The 19580-nt window shown below is 39.7% G+C and overlaps 1 long non-coding RNA gene across 1 annotated transcript in view; it reads right to left on the reverse strand.

Moving 5' to 3' along the window:
• Nucleotides 1-221: 221 nt before the first annotated feature.
• The window catches only part of LOC103278622 (uncharacterized), a 31531-nt gene continuing 12172 nt past the window's right edge, over nt 222-19580 (reverse strand). The window contains exons 2-3 of the long non-coding RNA XR_506207.3: nt 17757-17849; nt 222-687 (exon numbers count right to left, since the gene is read on the reverse strand). This is a non-coding gene — a long non-coding RNA (uncharacterized LOC103278622). The remainder of the gene's footprint in view (nt 688-17756; nt 17850-19580) is intronic.

The following is a 19580-nucleotide window of genomic DNA, read 5'->3' on the forward strand; positions in this document are numbered from 1 at the left end:
CACTTGGGCTCCTTTTCTCTCCCTTTGGCTTCTCCTTCCTCCCTTCCTTAGGCTGTAAATTGTATTTTTTATAATAGTCTTTTAGAGTTTATTGAAAAACCGCAAAACAGCAAATCCGCGAAAAGTGAACTGCAAAGTAGTGAGGTAACACTGTATACAAGAACCCAATAGTGGGCAGGAAAAAAACATCAAGGAAGAGCTGAAGAGAATGACCCATGATCTTAATAATATAATAATACACTTTATTTATATTCCACTCTATCTCCCCGAGGGTACTGAGAGCAGATTACAGGTACATATATGGCAAACATTCAATGCCATTATACCATTGACAGAGACAGACAATACATAAACAGAGGTAGGCTGCCCTCTTTCATTTCTGGCATCTGGAGGTTGTGCTTGATTCAGCCTGGGGAGGTGCTGTTGTTCCATTCTTCCACGCTGAGGAGCCCGTTGATTGAATCTCTGGCATGTTTTTAGGAGCACTTTTTACCTCCCCGTTAAAGCGGTACCTATTTTTTTTACTCACAATGCTGTTTTTGAACTGCTAGGTAGGCAGAAGCTAGGCTGACAGTGGGAACTCACCCCACCCGTGGCTTGAACTGTCAACCTTCCAGTCAGCAAGATCTTGTGTAGCTGGCGGTTTAACCTGCTGTGCTAACCATTTAACCCTCTGTGTAGATGCCTCTACAATAAAACATAGAATAAATAAACTTGAATTCCCAATATGAGAAGGCAAGTATGATTTAACAAGCACTGCTGAAACTTGAAAGTATGAATCTCACTACTGGAATACAGTAATACTGGGATATAACCTATTCCAAAGAAATAGATCAAACATGAAAGCAGAAGTACAGTAGACTCTCGCTTATCCAACATAAATGGGCCATCAGAACATTGGATAAGCGAAAATGTTGGATAATAAGGAGGGGTTAAGGAAAAGCTTATTAAACTTCAAATTATGTTATGATTTTACAAATTAAGCACCAAAACATCATGTTTTACAATAAATTGACAGAAAAAGCAGTTCAATACATGGTAACATTATGTAGTAATTACTATATTTACAAATTTAACACCAAAACATTGCAATGTATTAAAAAAATTAACTACTAAAACATTGCTACTAAAAGGCAGGCTGCATTGGATAATACAGAACATTGGATAAGCGAAGGTTGGATAAGCGAGACACTACTGTAGGACCATTTTATGTCAAAGTTATGTTAACTCCTGTTAAGAGATCCATTACTTAAAGCATGGAAAGATGTAAAGAGTATTTGTATAAAAATCAAAGGAAAGAGAAACAACATTATTGTACGGGTCTACTATAGATCCCAAAGCCAGATTTCATTCAAAAATGAGAGATGTAGCAGTAATAGCAGTCTACCCTAATACTTTTGAAAAGTCAAACTCTGTTATGAATGTAAGGTCCACAAATTCCTCATATGTCCTGCAGATAATTTCATTGTTCCTAAGTTGGTGAAGACAAAAAAGGGATTTGATCCTTATTAACAATGGAATGAAAGCAATTGAACCCTTGATTGGAAGTAGAATTTTCTATACAAATATAACAACAACAACAACAACAACAATAACAAAACTTTATTTTCATATCCTGCCACCATCTCCCTGAAGGGACTCGGCGCGACTTACAAGCGGGACCAAGACTAATAACAACAAAGTTAACCAAGTAAAAACATATTTAAAAACATAATAAACATATGCCAATCTGATTAAACCATTAAAAAATAGATATAAAAACATCATTAAAAATCAAAACCATTATAACTGTTATAAAGAAGAAGCCAAAGAAACAGGCACACAAGATTGACTTTAATAACAATTATTTCTGTAAGCTAGGAAAGTACTGGGTGAAATCTCATGGTCAGAAATGCTCAAAGTAACATGGATTTGTGATACATGAGAATTTCTTTAAGGTGGGATATTGAAGACACAACTGCAAACCATTCCACTAATGAAGAAAATGGGGGATGCCTGAAGAAGCAAGGGTAGGTGCATAATGAACTTCCAGATGAGTTTAATTTAAAAGGAGACACATTAAAAATGGGAAAGTGGGAAAATACCAAAGCAGAATAAAAAGAATAGGCAATACTTGTTGGAGCAAAGTCAGAGAAGCTAAAACTCAAAATGAGCTCAAGCTTGCTAGACAGGTTAACTGCAGTAAAATGGCAAGGGGGGCTGCATTTCCTTTGTTTGGAACAAGAGGAAAAACAAGGAAATGGTAGGGCCATGAAGTGGAGGAGATTGTGAAATGCTAAAAGGGACAAAGAAAAGGCCAAAAAGATCAGCACCTACTTTAGTTCAGTCATCCCTCAAAGGGAAAATACCATACTCTACCTAGTGAAAATAGAAGAAATGATGCAGTAAGGGGACTGCAACCCAGAACAAGTAAAAAGATGGTAAAGGAATTGTGTCAGAAGTGAATTGAGAATATAGTTATAATGTATAGAAAAACCACAAACAAAGTTTAAAACTTGGCATTATACTAAATGTCCTTTGACCAGAAGCTGGCCACTTAGAGTGTCTCTGATGTTGCTATAAGAAGGTCCTCCATTGTGCATTTGGCAGGGCTCAGGCTGCATTGTAGTAAGTGTGCTCTTCTGCACACTCATATGTTGTGGACTCCACTTTGAAGCCCCATTTCTTAAGGTAGGCTCTGCATCTCGTAGTGCCAGAGCATAGTCTATTCAGCGCCTTCCAAGTCACCCAGTCTTCTGTGTGCCCAGGGGGGAGTTTCTCATCTGGTATCAGCCACTGATTGAGTTTCTGGGTTTTAGCCTGCAACTTTTGGATTCTCGCTTACTGAGGTGTTCCTGTATCTCTGTAGAGCTTAGGAAGCTATTTCTTGATTGAAGGCTTGCTGACTGATATCCGGACAGAGGATGGGTTGGAGATGTCAATGCCTTGGTCCTTTCATTACAGGCTGCTACTTCCCGGCAGATGTCAGGTGGTGCAATATTGGCTAAACAGTATAATTTCTCCAGTGGTGTAGGATGTAGACATCCTGTGATAATGTGGCGTAGATATCCTGTGATAATGACTCATTAAGAACCACATCCACTGTATTAACGTGGTGAGTTGTATTTCACACTGGGCATGCGTATTCAGCAGCAAGCTATTCTAGATAAAGTCACGTATCCAGAGATGGATGAACTGCATCCAAAGGCACTAAAGGAATTCACAGATGTAATCTCAGGGGCAGGTGTTAGCCATAATGTATCTCTGCAATAATAGTTAAATTTTTTGAAAAACAGAATCAGCAATGTGAATTATTGAAAGAAGATTTCTGTAGGAATGCTACATTTCTGTGTGATATCATGACAAATCAAAACAAGTTTCATATTTCTTTGCAAGATATGTGAAAAAAAATCTAAGCATTTTGGAATGTTTTCCTTTTTTTCAAAACACTTCTTCTTTAAAAGGATATTTCAAATGAACATTTTTCTGTTAGCAAAGGTCATTGATAAAATATACACATCATTTGAAGAATATGCGGCTGTTAGGTAAAGGTTTCCCCCGTCATAACGTCTAGTCGTGCCCGACTCTGGGGGTTGGTGCTCATCTCCATTTCTAAGCTGAAGAGCCAGCATTGCTCATAGGCACCTCCAAGGTCATATGGCCAGCATGACTGCATGGAGCGCTATTACTTTCCCACTGGAGCAGTACCCATTGATCTACTCATATTTGCATGTTTTTGAACTGCTAAGTTGGCAGAAGCTAGGGTTAACAGTGGGAGCTCACCCTGCTCCCTGGATTCAAACTGCCAACTTTTTGGTCAGCAAGTTGAGCATCTCAGTGGTTTAACCCGCTGTGCCATTGGGGGCTATTGACCTATTAATTGGAGGGTACAATGAATTACAGTATGACATTAACATTTCAGTCTCACCTAACCTAGTTGGTCACCAAAGCACCTAAAGAATGACAGATGGCATTGATTGAGCTCTCAGTAGATGACATTTTAAAGTCATTGTTTGATGCTAAGAAAAATCAAATTGAAAGCTGGATGGTTACCTCTTAGTTGTTTATTTATGGCAGATGGTAGAACTAGATGGCCTTCGTTGACCCTTCCAACTGTATGATTCCATGCTTTTATGAACATTCCTCAGAACTGAAGCAAAGGACATAAAGTTGGTGTATGAGATCATCCATGGGGGCTCAGTGAATCATCTTGGTGATCATTGTGTTATACGTTTGTGGTGCCTTGCTAGTTTAAAATCTTCAAAGCAGTTATGTGGGGCTGCTAATTTGGGGACGTGGTGCAGAGCGTGGGAGTGTTTAATCATTTCCTCTTATGCCATTTCCCTGGTCTAATTGCTCCCAAAGCTGGTATTAGCCCCCAGCACCGCTTCATTGATTAAGTTAACAACCCCAGATAGCTGCTTTGAAGTTTTAAAAACACCACAGAGATTCCTGAACACAGATCTTTTGCATCATGTTTTTCTTCTAAATGATGAAACTTTCCCCTGCCTACTGCCATATTCCTAATCATAATCCTAATAAAATTGTTGTTTTTAAATACATTTCCTTTTGACCTGTTTAGTATTATCACTTCATGTTAGCTGACTGAAACTGTATTAATGCCTCTACCAGCCAAAAGAATGGGTGTTTACATTCACAGAGATACATTTAATCCTTAATTCTGGACATTTGTTAGTTTTATCCTTCATCTCCCAGAGCCCTTTCACACTACATAGCGACTCCACTTTAACTTGCATAGTCCCATCCTATGGAATGCTGGGATTTGTAATTTGGGACGAGGGCCTTTGAACTTCACAGCCAGAGAGCTCTAGTGCTTTACTAAATTACAAACTCCAGGTTTCCATTGGATCCAACCGAGACCGTTAAATTGGCATCATAGTACTATAATTGTGTATAGTGAAAGAGACCCAAGAAAGTGATTTTGTACTGTATCCCTGCACTTTCCCTTGCAGTGTTCTAAAACCGTATTTCTCTCTTTAAATATTTAAAGGGAAAAAAAGTAATTGTGGGCTGGTTTTAAGTGGCGAAGCAGCAGAGAAAAGTATCATCCTCTTTCCCTCCTTCTTTTTTCACTCTAGGCATTTGTCATATACACTGAAGATAGTTAGCCACCCTGAGCAATTATACAAACAGGTAGATTAAAAAACAAATGTGCATTTAATACATAGGCTTGGACTTGTTTTTATCTATTAGTAGGGAAATAAGGTGTGGCTCATAGCAGAAAAGCAGAAGATGACCTTATTACTTGCATTTATACATGAATAGTCAAATCCTATTTGTCTTTGGGATAACAGAAGGCAGATATTTCCAGCACTTCTCTTGCCTATATTTTGATTTCAATTAATATGAAATGAATCTAACAGGAAATATGTTCATTGAATTTGACATTTGTCTGATAAGACATAACATTTAACTAAATGTTTCTTATTCTTAGTTTATTTTAAAAACAGAAAAGTAGGTTAATAACGCTACTGCAAAGAAGTTGCATTTTACAATCTGGTTAGCCACAAGACCCTCTCTATTTATTTCAGTGTAATAGAGATTAGAATATGATTTTAACTAAACACATTTTATTTCATTACACAAATACTCTCTTCTATAGCAGTAATTGTCCTTTTTTCGTGCCAGTCACTTCTGGTGTGAGAGAATTTGCCATCTGCAAGGACGTTGCCCAGGGGATACCCGGATGTTTTTATGTTTTTACCATCCTTGTGGGAGGCTTCTCTCATGTCCACGCATGGAGCTGGAGCTGACAGAGCAGTGGTTCTCAACCTGTGGGTCCCCAGATGTTTTGGGCTTCAACTCCCAGAAATCCTAACAGCTGGTAAACTGGCTGGGATTTCTGGGAGTTGTAGGCCAAAACAACTAAGGGGCTCACAAGTTGAGACTCACTGTGATAGAGAGAGTTCATCCGTGCTCTTCCTCGGTTGGATTCGAACCGGCAATCTGAAGGTTTTGAAGGCATAAATACTCTAAAGGCACCAGGCCCCATCTGATTCTGGAAGCTAAGCAGTGTCAGCCCTGCTTAGTACTTCAATTGAAGATCACCAACAAACAGTAGGTCAGTGGTTCTCAACCTGGGGTCCCCAGATGTTTTTGGCCTACAACTCCCAGACATTCCAGGCAGTTAGGATTTCTGGGAGTTGAAAGCTAAAACATCTGGGGATCCCAGGTTGAGAACCACTGCAGTGCTCTGGTCTATATTTCAGAGGGAGAAACTGGTGAAACCATCTTCGAGTATTCCTTGTCTAGGGGAGCTTCCAGACAGCACCAAATCGCAGGTTTTCGCCAGGGACAAAAATCCTAAGAGGTCCACATACAACCTGTTGATTCTGTGATTTCTGCCTCTGTCATTCACACTTGCTGCTTTGTCCTGGGATTTTGCCGCCCCCCAAGATGGCCGCTGCGGGACATCTGTCTGAAATTTTGGTATTTTTTTAAAAGAAAGTGAAGATGGGAATATGCAAATATGCAAATCATTGTATAAGTTCCATTCCTGGGTTATAGAGGCTGCATAGCCATCTGTGCAAACAAGTTTGGCTGTGTACTTGTGCCTGGGAACTAAGGGGTGCTGTTCCTGAGTTATACATGTCTGCTCCTCATTGCTTTTATCATAAAAATATGGGGAAAGTTGATTACATGGCAAAACTTTGTTTGTGTGTCACAAACTTCATTAAATGTGCAGAGGATGTAGTTTCTCTTGCCATGATAAAGTTTTCACCCTCTAGTCAACTGTTGCCATTTTTTAAGGATACAACCATTCAGGAATTGACATGTATAACCTGGGAAGAAACACACCAACATTAAAAAATCATGTATTTTCTGAGTGTACGAACATACAGAGATTCAAATATCCGCATTTTCCAGCCAGAACCAGGATATTCCTGCACCTGAAAATATTGCGTTTTTTGCTGTTTGTAGCGATTCCTTCAATGTTTTCAGGGAATGGTAGGGTTTGATGCGGGAGCTCCTGGGACAAAGGTATTGTCTAAACTGGCCCTAGGAAAGCCCTATGAGAACCACAGGTTTCCATAATCAACAGGCAATTTGAAGGCACACACTTGAAGGCACATACTTACCCTGAAGTATATGTGGAGTAAAATATTTACATTGTATATGTCTATTAAAGAAATATAATTATGAATGTAATTCTATAACAGTGTTCTTATAAAATACATAGTAAAGATATCATAAGAATAAAGCCAAAATTAACTTAGTTTAAATGGAAGAAAGGTGCTTTAAAAGTTAATGTTTAACCCAAGCTATCTGACGTCAACTTGGAAGCACAAGCTGCAGCCGTACATTTTGGCTAGACTGAGTGGGTACACGCAAAGGTCAGGCGGCAGCTCTCCTGAAACCAACTCTCCTTTCCTGTAAATCATTGTGAGAGGGGAGGAATACAGCTGTGACTTGGCTCTTCAATAAATTCATCCTTCTAGGACTAGAACATATTTATACGCCAAAGATACTGTGGACTGAACTATCAATCACACATACACACCACAAACATCCTTCTCTTTATTAAAAACAGTACAGACTATACCAGCAACAGACACTGGACGCTTGCCCTGCCTTTTGATTCAGAAGAATCCCTCATTGCCAGTTTACAAACTCAGACGAAGTACAACAAATATGGGGCTACTTCTATCCATCCTGATAGAATACACAATTCTGGGACAAGCCCATCCAGTCCAACTTTTCAACCACTGTGACTCTTCCCTCTCTTTTGCTGTTTTGGACCTCTTACACTTTTCTGTCACAGACAACAGGGTTTCAATTGTTCAAAGGCAGAACCAAGTGCAGCAGATACCTCGTACATAGGCAGCAAGATGCTAAACAGGCAAATAACTGCCTGCTTACAGGATCCTTTCTTTCCCTCGTAGGAGCATGGCACTGATGCATGTCAAAACTAGAGAGGATGTTAACCTTTTTAAATATCTAAACTCTCACTATAAATTGAGAAGTCTCAATGACCTCACTACAGAATACAAACTCATACTGTTGTATTAAAATCTTTCATACTCTAGAACAAACATCCTCGAACTCCAGCCCTCCAGCTGTTTGGGCCTCCATCTCCCAGAATTCCTGACTACTGAACAAGCTGGCTAGGGCTTCTGTTAGTTGGAGGCCCAAACGGCTGGAGGATATCTGGTCTAGAACATTACTAAAAGGCAGGCTGGGATCCTAGGTCATGGACAGAATTTATTCTTTTAATTCCCTAATTGTGTAACAGGCAAACAATAACAACCAAACTTTGATGGTCTTCCTGGCAGTAAAGAAACAACACAATCCCACCTTAACTCTTGGACTCTGCAATAGGGAAATGCATCACTGCATTTCCTGCTGGGTCATTCCCTATAACTTGTCTTTTCCTCCAGGAAGCAACACAGTGAATGTGTGTGCACATATGTACGACACACACATTTTGCACTCATTTCCTCATTTTGTATTACCCAAGCTTACCAGTCATTGATTTAACAATCTTTATTTATATGCCACTTTTCTTCCACAAAGGGACCCAAAGTGGCTTCCAACATGTTAAAATACAATACAAAATCAACAGCAAACAAATGCACAAATATAAGACATTATAAACAATCAAAGTAAAACATAACTAAGCATTTAAAACCATATTCAGTATTGAGCTGCCATAACACATCTTATTGCACTTAGCAATGATAGTAGGGAGGGTGCTAAGTTTGATTTTTCTAGGGAGGGTGTTCCAGAGCCTCGGGGCAGCTGCCGAGAAGGCCCTCTCTCTTGTTGCTGCCAACAGCAGGCCTCTCCTGATGATCTTAAGGTTCAGGTTTTTTAAAAATCATTAACACTAAAGTACACAGAAATCTATAATACGTGTAAAGATACAGTTGTCCTATTACTAACTAATATACAGAATAGAACAATGATAACAGACAAATTATAATCCTTACAGGCACATGAGTAATACACAAATACAAACTGTTTACAGCATTACATCAAACATTATATTCATGTTTGTATGTTTTTTCAGTAACAGATAAGTATGTTCAATAACTGAGTACAACACTTTAAATTCCAGTATTGTCCCACGTAGATAAAAGTCTTAGAAATGCATGGTCAAAGGAATAAACACTTGTATATTGTGGTTCACACTTTTTTTTAAATCATGTCAGAAGCAACTTGAGAACATACTGCAAGTCGCTTCTGGTGTGAGAGAAGTGCCTGTCTACAGAGACATTGCCCAGGGATGCCCAGATGTGTTAGCTGGGAGGCTTCTCTCATGTCCCTGCAAGCTAGAGCTGACAGACGGGAGCTCACCCCATCTAATGGATTCGAACCGGCAGCCTTCAGGTCAGTAACCCAACCTTCAGGTCAGCCAGGACAACAGTTTAATCCACTGCACCACCATGGTTCATGTAGGTTGGTATGAAGAGATGTGGTTGGGTAAGTAAGTTGGACCTGAACCGTTTAGGGCTTTAAAGGTCAAAACCAACACCTTAAAAATGTCACTAAATAAGCTAGTAACTAATAAAACGAGCAAAAAATAAATGGAATGGAACTGAATACAACAATAACCAAAACTACCAAAATATATACTATAATCAATCTATGTATTTTAAATACATGCTATTGGTATCATGATTTAAATTTTGTACAATGTAATTTGGCATATGTGTTTTAACTGTGTTGCACCCTGCCTTGAACTGTGAGAAGTAGGTAAGATATTGAATGTGTTGTTGTTGTTGTTGTTGTTATTATTATTATGTTGTTGAAGGCTTTCATAGCCAGAATCACTGTGTTACTGTGAGTTTTCCGGGCTGTATGAACATGGCCATACAACCCAGAAAAATCACAGCAACACATTATTATTGTTATTTATTGTAAATTCTGCTGTTAAAAAGTTCATCTCATAACCAGCACCACTCAAGATGAAATGAGAAGTTATTTTCAGGTTTAAAGTAGAGAGGTTCTCCCAACTTTTTCAGCCTTGGAGCTCTTTGTGAAGCAAAAATTTCTAGTGGAGCCCCAAGAAATGTTCTTATATTATATTATATTATATTATATTATATTATATTATATTATATTATATATATCAGCCATGGCCATTGATGCACTGTGTTTGAAAATTTGATTGATGAGCCAGGCCAGTGGATGGAGAGTGTTTATATGAACTAAATGAAAAAAAAATGAGCAAATTCCTGTGCAGACTTCACATATCTTATTTGTAGCACAAAAAAAGGAAAGAAAGAACAATACATTATTTTAAATGAAGAACAATTTTAACCAAAATAATAAATTTAATAGTATTCCAGGGGCCATCCAATCCAACCTCCTTCTGCCATGCAGGAAAAGTACAACCAAAGCACCCCCAACAAATGGCAACCCAGCATTTGTAATAATAGTTGTAATAGGAGTCACCCAAGGGGCCATCTAGTCCAACCCCCTTCAGCCATGCAGGAAAAGCTTAATCAACTGGAACTGCATCTCGCAACTGAGTCAGTCAAAAAACATAATGGAAAGGGATTTGGAAAGTTGGCTTGCAACAGGCAACAACAGGGTGGCAGAAAAATTGCCTTGAATCTAAGCCCTTTATAGAAAAGCCTGCATTGTGGAAGTAATGGTGTGAAGACAACTTTCTCCAGGGTCACCGTATCTGTTCAGGACTGTTTGCTTGAATTGGTGGATGGCAGATTGCATCCTCCCTGCCACCACCTATCTCTCTCTCACCCCCCTCCCCCGCAATTCCCAAGAGAGTAAAATATTGACACACCAGTAAGACTCAGCTGCAAAATATTTTGAGGAGAAACCTGCTCTTATCTGGGATGCCACATCATTTTGTCATGTCTGCCTGCATCAGATGCAACTGGTCAATAGCTGATTGGCCACTACTGTCCTATGGGAGAGTCAAGTTCCCCCTAGCATGGATGTAAAACTCCATTTTATAAACAAAAACAATTTCTACAGTTTCTGCCAAAATAAATACAAAAAAGCCTTGCTCAATTTTGTGGATGCACAAAAACGTTCAGGCAGAAAAATTCTAACCCAACATCTCTGACAAGCTGCATATTCATGGGCAGAGGTACGCTTTCTTGATTCAATTACATCCTGGCCTAGCTTTAAGAGGGAAAAAGCTTTAGAACACTTAATTTGCTGAAATTTTTCACCAAAACAGAAAGTACGACCCTTTGGATCATTTCATCCACTCTTGAAGCTTTTAAGGCTCCCTATTTCTCACATCTTGTTAACAGCAGTTGAGGAACTGGGTCTGACAGGGAACCTTAGACTGGCTCTGAATTCATCCAATGTCTGAACAAGGTAAGAGAAAAAAATGTCAAGGTTTTTTTGTGTGTGTCATGAGCAACTTGACAAACTGCAAGTTGCTTCTGATGTGAGAAAATTGGCTGTCTGCAAAAACGTTGCCCAGGGGATGCCCAGATGTTTGATGTTTTACCGTCCTGTGGGAGGCTTCTCTCATGTCCCCCCATGGGGAGCTATAACTGACAAAAGGGAGCTCACCCCACTCCCTGGATTTGAACCGCTGACCTTTCGGTCAGCAGTCCTGCCGGCACAAGGGTTTAACGCATTGCGCCACCAATGTCCATCTTTTACTTTCTTCTGAACTATTCTGATGAGAAATATTTTTTCATACCCATCAAACTTTAAACCATTAGAATAGGAAATTGAGTGTCTTCAAATTTAAAGCTTTACTTTTTCTTATAGGAGTGAATGACAGCATATCAGCACAATCAATTTATCCTGGATTCCGTTTCTTCGTCATGCTAAAGCAGAAATGCAAAACCTGCAGCCCTGCTGGTGTTAAACAAGCAAGTAATCCCACTTCTGCGGGCAAGACCTACAGCCCGACAACATTTGGAGGTTCGCTGCCTATTTGGTTCTTTGCCTAGAATGGCAGACCAGACTATGCTACAGGTATAATGCAAATTTTCTTTGAGGAACAGAACATTTCCTGACATCAATGGCAACAAAATCACCATCTGTAAACATCCTGAATTTCAAGCATGTTGACACTCAGCCAGCTTCCAACAACACACACCTGTGAAAAAGAAAGCCTGGCCGAGAGCAACAGTAACTATCACACACATCCGAATTACAAGGAGCTGAATCAGCCGTACTTGTGATCAATGTTATTGGAATGGCTGATAGATCTAATCTTGCCAGCACAGAAAACTGTCTGCCCCCCATTATCTGAGGGCCATCCATCACACAAGTCAATGCTGTTTCTGCAGCCGAGATTGGAATGTTCTAGTGAGTTTTGTGATCTTCAAATATCTCTGGAGCAACTCTGTTATCATCTTCCTTCAGAGGGGTGGCTGTAAGGAGTAAAATGCATTCTTGACTATCATGGACTGATGTCCTAAATATATGAGCAAACCCACTGGATCTATCACCACATAGAAGGATTCAAGGGCAGCATAGGCACAGCATAATTCTTTATAACTTCACAAACTAAGGCCCCATCTACACAGATCATTTAATGCAGTTTCAAGCTAACTTCAATATGCAGTGGTTAGACAACACACATTGTGAATGTGTATCTGCAACATGCTTTAAGACTGATTATTCTATACAAGCAACATCAGGGAATAGTAAAAAATCAAGCCCTTAAAGTACATCACCACACTATAATGTAACCATATTGCGTGACAAAATCTGCTCCATAGAATGTGAATTGTTGTATGTGTACACCCAGGGCACTCTACTGATGTGCACATTTACTCTCCAGAGAGACAGTTGGAAAAAATGCATTCTCAGCAGCTGTCAAGCCATAGATCCTGAAACCTGTTGGAGGCCATCCTCTGCGGTGTATGTAATCACCATATGGGCTGAAAGTGGTTTCGGGAATACCAGTCTGCACACTAAAACTGCTTTCTTCTATGTCAGTTTGAAACTGGCCTAAGTGTGTGGTGTAAATGTGCCTACAGTTGTACTGTTTTTGTTTCTGTGCAACTCATTCCAATATTTGGCCTAGAAGAAATGTTCTTTCTCCAAATGTGGAACAGGGAGGTGACAGAACTCGTTCTATTCTAGTCACTCTAGGCAGTTCTTCCAAACCAGAAAATTATCTTGCATCAAGAAAGGTTATACATATTCCATTTTTAAATTACAGCAAAAACATCTCTACCTAGCTGATAATGTTATATTCATCCACATCACAGCATTTCAAGAAGATGACATGAAGGACACTTTTTTCATGCAGACTAACAATCTTGGGGGCCATTCACACTCCACAAATGGAGTATTATTATTACACATCAAGTGTCTAGGGCAGTGGTTCTCAACGTGGGGGGTCCCCAGGTTTTTGGGCCTACAACTCCCAGAAATCCCAGCCAGTTTACCAGCTGTTAGGATTTCTGGGAGTTGAAGGCCAAAACATCTGGAAATACACAGGTTGAGAACCACTGGTCTAGGGAATCATGGGATTTGAAGTTTGGTCAGAGACACCAGTGGTGCTTTCTGGCTGAGAATTCTAAATGCCCCTTCCTAAACTGCAAATGTCAGGATTCCATAGGATTTGTGTGTGTATATATATATGTGTGTGTGTGTGTGTGTGTGTGTCAGGAGCGACTTGAGAAACTGCAAGTCACTTCTGGTGTGAGAGAATTGGCCGTCTGCAAAGATGTTGCCCAGAGTTTGCCCGGATGTTTTGATGTTTTTACAATCCTTGTGGGAGACTTTTCTCATGTCCCTACATGGAACTGAAGCTAATAGAGGGAGCTCATCTGTGCTCTCCCCGGTTGGATTCGAACCAGCTCACTGCGCCACTGGGGGCTCCTTTCCATAGGATGAAACGTTTGCAGTTAAAGTGGGATAATAGCACAGTAATTATGGAGTGTGAATGGCCTCTTGGTGGGATGAGCCCTTGGTGGTGTTGGGAGGAGGAGGAAAGAGAGGGGGATGGATGGAGAGGGTAATGCGTGGAGAGCTAATTAGAGAATAAAATTCCAGAGAGGAAAAGTATCTTGTCATGGGCTTAGAATGTTTATTTAATTTATTAAAAGTACTTATATACACATAATTTTTCTGCTCACTGTGACAATTAAAATAATGTACCACGAAACCCAATAAAGTCGTAAGAATAGAAAAACTGTTTGCTTTTTCAAAAAAGGCCAAGAACATTTTCAAAATCAAAGGGCTAGTAAAAAAACAAAGAGTCAGTGGGGTATTGCCCACCTTTCTTCCCTTGGGAGGGAATTTCACAGAGAAGGTGCTGTCAACTGAAGAGATCTGGGGCATGTGCTCCTCAGCCTAGCCACCCTTAGGATGGATCACACACACAGGGTCTTTCATGAGGATCTCAAAATTATGGCCAAAGAAATACTAATTTATTTTTGCCTTAAGATGTGATGGCACATTATTGCACTGTGAACACCAGGCACCCCTGACTCCCTGACATAAAGCAGGGGGAGAAATGATGGGCAGGAAGAAATGCATAACATGCCCCCTCTCCCCTGTCCCAAGACCCCAATTTCTTTTCTCTGGGTCAGATTCCAAAACTAAAAGCAAAGCCTACCAGGAGAGAAAAGGCTTGAGGGCTGGGGGGGGGGGGGGGGGGGGGAGGGGAAATTCCCAGAAAGAACAAGACCCTTTTGCTTTTACACCGTTTATCACCTTCAAAGACATGAGAATATTCCCCATGCAGGGAATACAAACAAGAGCCAATGACAGACATATGACATCATGGGTGTATGGAAACTCCCTTCATTTTAAAGGGTGATCCCCCTGCAGAGAGAACAGTCACAGAACCTGGCACTATACAATCAGCTTAGCTTAGCTTAGCTTAGTTTTTCCTAATCATTACATAAAGCAGACACTGGACATCTGCTCCATTCCTTGTTTGGGTGCTTGTCAGCTTTTCCCTTCTAATCATGATCTATCAGCCTGAATGTCCTTTTGGCTGAGACCTTATTGCCTGACATGGGCTGCTTGAGCTACATAAGATGTGCCTATGGTTTTGCCCCTGGACCAGTACAATAAAATAGTGTGACATAGTTTAAACCAGCCCAAGTATCTTTCATGAGCAAGAAGGGGCATTGAAGAAGCAGCTTATTATAAGGATCCCAACCCACTATTATTCCAGGACCAGAAATGCCTAGGGGTCTGTTTTTGTCTGCCCAGTGTCTAGACTCTAAGCCAATATTAGTACATGCCTTGGTTACATTCTGGTTGGATTGCTGTAATGCGCTCTACATGGGACTGCCTTTGAAAAGTGCTCAGAAATTTCAGTTGGCGCAAAGAGCAGCAGCCAGACTACTAACTGGAGCTGGCTACAAGGAGCATATAACTCCTCTGTTGCAACAGCTTCAGTGATCACCAACACATTTCTGAGCACAATTCAAAGTGCTGGTTTTGGCCTACAAAGCCCTATATGGCTCCGGTTCAGGTTATCTGAAGGACCATATCTCTTTCTATGAACCTGGGAAACATCTACGATTTACTGGGGAGGTCCTTCTCTCGGTCACACCACCAGCTCAAGCGTGTTTAGTGGGAACACGGAAGAGGGCCTTTTTGGTGGCTGCTCCCAGAGTGTGGGACTCCCTCCCAAGAGAGACCAGGATGGCCCCATCCCTGCTGACTTTCCACAGGAGGTTAACACCTTCTTCTGCTAGGAGGCATTTAGGGAAAGATATGGGGCAGGATTTGGGGAGGTGTGGGTGGAATTGTGGGGGGGGGGGGGCTGTGACTGTTAAAGGTAATTTTAAATGTATTTATTGTATTTTAATATGCTTTTTAAACACTATTACTAGTTAATTGTTTTTAACTTTTGTATTACGCTTTTTAAATGTAATTAAGTGTGGGATTGTTTGCTGCCTTGAGTCTCCACAGGAAAAAGACAAGGTATAAGTTATAAGTTATAACTAACCCTTAAAAGTCTACCTAAGATCAAAGGTTTGTTTAAAAAGCCATGTTTTTAAACTGGAACAGAAGTCTTGAAGTGAGGAGGCTAGCCTAATCTCGCTAAGGAGGGCATTCCAGAGCCGGGGGGCCACCACTGCAAAGGCCCTCTCTCTCATCCTCACCAACCGTATTTGGAACAGTGGTGGGACTGAGAGAAGGACCTCCCCGCCAAATCTCAGAGCCCGCACTGGCTCATAGAAGGAGATGTGGTCTCGAAGATAAGTTGAACCCGAAACATAGCATAAAGTTAATAATAATAATAATAATAATAATAATAATAATAATAATAATAATAATGTCAATTCTGACCAGCAGTGGCCCTCCAGGGCCCCAGGCAAAAATCTTTATCAGAAATCTTCTTAAATGAGGACAATAGCAGTTGAACCCGGAATCTTCTGTATTCAAGATGATGCTCTACCAAGCATTCCTTGCAATATAAAATGGGGAGATAGGATTCCCAATACAAAGTTTTTTAGAGGCTATAAAATACCAGTTATAAAGAGCACTCTATATTGGCCCTGATATAGGGTCCTGAAGGAGGTCTCCATATCATTAGGAAGGTACTCTACTTAACAGACATTTTATATGCTGGCCCATCCTTATATGGAAAGGTTTAGGAAGCCCATCCTTAAAGACTATAAGACTCCAAGAGCAACATCTCCATCTCTACAGGACAGGACAAGTTGCAAAGCCAGAACTATTAACTCTGTCTTTCACATGCAAAACTCATGCTTATGTTTACAAAGTATGACATGATGCTTGCCAAACCAGTAACTACACTACACTGTAACTATACTAGTTACAGCACTATGATACCATGTCAGATGTCATGGTTCCATCCTACAGAACTATAGGTCCACTCTCCTGAAACACAAAAATATGAATGATACTTCACAGAAAATTCTAAGTACCTCCCCAAGCTACAAATCCTAAGTAGCTACAAATTCCAGAATTCAGAGCCTCAGCACTTAAAGTGAGACCGATATGCCATACTGATGGAGTGTACATTCTCTCCAGGTCTCTATTTTCATAACTTAAAAATAAAGCTGATGTCCACATGACCCTCCCTTGCACTAAAAAGGAAAGGTGTTATTAAATATATGGTATCTGCTGAGTCCTACTTTATTTCTGCCATACTGGGGCATTAGGACTGCGGGGCACTTCTGCAGGGAGCAACGTAAACAAAGAGGCAAAGAGAAAATGAAACCTGTAGAAGTGATATACAACGGATGGTGTTCAGAAATCAAAAATGATAATAACAAGAAAGGAATTAACATTTCCTATTATCAGAAGAAACCTTCAACTGCTGTCCATCTTCTGTACTGTGCTCTTCACCTACAAAGGCCCAGAGAGGTAATTGTAAGGATGTCTCTTAAATTCAGTCCTATGACTGCAACCCAAAGTGGCCCCAATAGATCCATGAATCTGATTTGCACATCTCCAACATTATTTTATTATCATGTGGATAGCCAGAAACTTCAAAAGGAATTATCAAAACTGGGAGGACAGGAAATGGAACAGCAAATAAGATTCAGTATAAGTAAGTGCCTGCAAAGCACACATCAGAAAATAACTTCATATGTGCAATGACTAATCAACTTAATTTTAAAAAATGACAGGACATGGTAGCCGTTTAAAAAGGCAAATTGTATTTTTAAGGATTATTAGGAAAGGTGAAGAAAACAAAACTTTTCATGCATTGATATAAATCAACAATATGAAAAAAGATATTATAAAGCTGAAAAATGTCCCTGGTTTATGATCACATAATGATCTATTCTTCACTTGAGCTAATTGTGTAAGTTCTACTATTTGTAAAGATTTTTGCTGCAAAAATGAAGCAATGACCTCTGGCTTACCTTCTTATTTTTTTTCTGGATAGTTCAGTGCGCTTCAAAATGAAACATTAAGCTGCAACTGCTTGGCATTCCTATATGACTATTCCTGGAGAACTAGTAGAAATAAAAACAGTAGTAGAGGTTAATATGTATTTTTAATAATAAAAAATAACACTAGCCAACTCACATTTTGGTGCCTCAAATATTAGCCTTGTTTCTGGGTTTATTTGACATAAGATTCCAAAAATAGCACTATTTGCCCCCATCAGCTCTAGGTTTTGAGATGCAGAACATATGACATCTACCAGTCTTCATCTGCTCAACCACAGAAAACCATGATAACTGTAAGAAACTAGAGCTGATGCGGTCTAGGCAATGCAATTTTCTGAATTAGCACCCCAAATAGCTCCAAGAACAGGCTTAAAACCCAAGATACCAAGAGAGAAAATTGTTGTTGTGTTTAGTAAGGGAAGCAAAGAATCTGATGTTACTAAAGATTTTATATCTGTGAGCACAGTGATATCCAGGCATATCATATAGCGTATTCTGAGCCAATCCTAATGCGACCCATTGCACCTAAATCCAAATAAAAAGGTTAAAAACAGCCATTCCTGACTGGTGTTACACCAAAAGAATATAACAAAAATGAATGTTGCATCTAACAAGAAATGTAATATTTTTAAAACTTCCATTCTATGAGGTCAAATACCTTTGGGGACTCTAAAAGACAGAATTTGTTACTTCTGAATTCTTGCATTGATACGATGGTAAACACTTTTAGCTGTTAGCTCACAGTAATTTCCTTGCAACAATGTCCTACTGATCATAATAGATCAAATTGTTTCTAATATTATCTGCAGAGAATTGTTACATTCTTGATTCAACAATATTGTTATAAGGGCAGAGGGTGAGTTTCTATCTTTTCATTCCTACTTTGCAATTTTGAAATAAAATAGTAAATTCAAGCAACCAGCACCCCATTTAACAATAATGTATAATCACTTATTTAGGAAATGGAAAGCGATCAGTTACAGTCTCGAATAAATCAAGGGTAAGCTTTTTAGAAAGTGAGAATAAAAGACCAAGCAGAGAAGCTCACTTATTACTGAGAGGGCCTAGATCAGTGGTTCTCAATGTGTGGATCCCCAGAAGTTTTTGCCTTCAACTCCCAGAAGCTAGTAAACTGGCTAGGATTCCTGGGAGTTATAGACCAAAATGCCTGGGGACCCACTGGTTGAGAACCACTGGCTTAGATGTATCCTCGAGACCAATATTCATGGGTTCATTCATTCACATCTGACAAAATATGTCCTCTTGTGGCACTTTTTGGGTCCTCCAGACAGTTTTATGGCATTTTTAGGCAATATGGCCTTCATTTCAATAGGATTTGCTATTATCCACAGTTCTGCAAAGTGGATACGGGGGCATGCTGTATTTTCTTTATTTCATCAGGCTGTGGTAAGAAGATTGAACAACCTCCACAAATGAGCAAAATTGAAACAATCACATAATTTACAATTTTGTTTAAAACCTGGATTTCTTTGCTTGCTGTTCTTGCTCTCAATGTAATCTTACCACTTTATTCATGAAAATGTACGTGTTCTGTTTATTTGAAAATCCATTATGTGAGGAAAAAAGACAATGACAGCATAATGTCTTTTAACTGTGAGTGACAAAAACTCTCTGTCTGGAAGCACTTCCATATCACTCACAAGAACTCTTGCAGGTAGTTTGGAAGATTCCTAACTATGACTTGTATACTGATTTGTTGTTGCATACAATTGTAAAAGAAGAAGGATCCTAGAGTTGAAAGAGACCACATGGGCCATCCAGTCCAACCCCCTG

Source organism: Anolis carolinensis, chromosome 4, assembly GCF_035594765.1.
Source record: "Anolis carolinensis isolate JA03-04 chromosome 4, rAnoCar3.1.pri, whole genome shotgun sequence".
Lineage (NCBI taxonomy): Eukaryota > Metazoa > Chordata > Lepidosauria > Squamata > Dactyloidae > Anolis > Anolis carolinensis.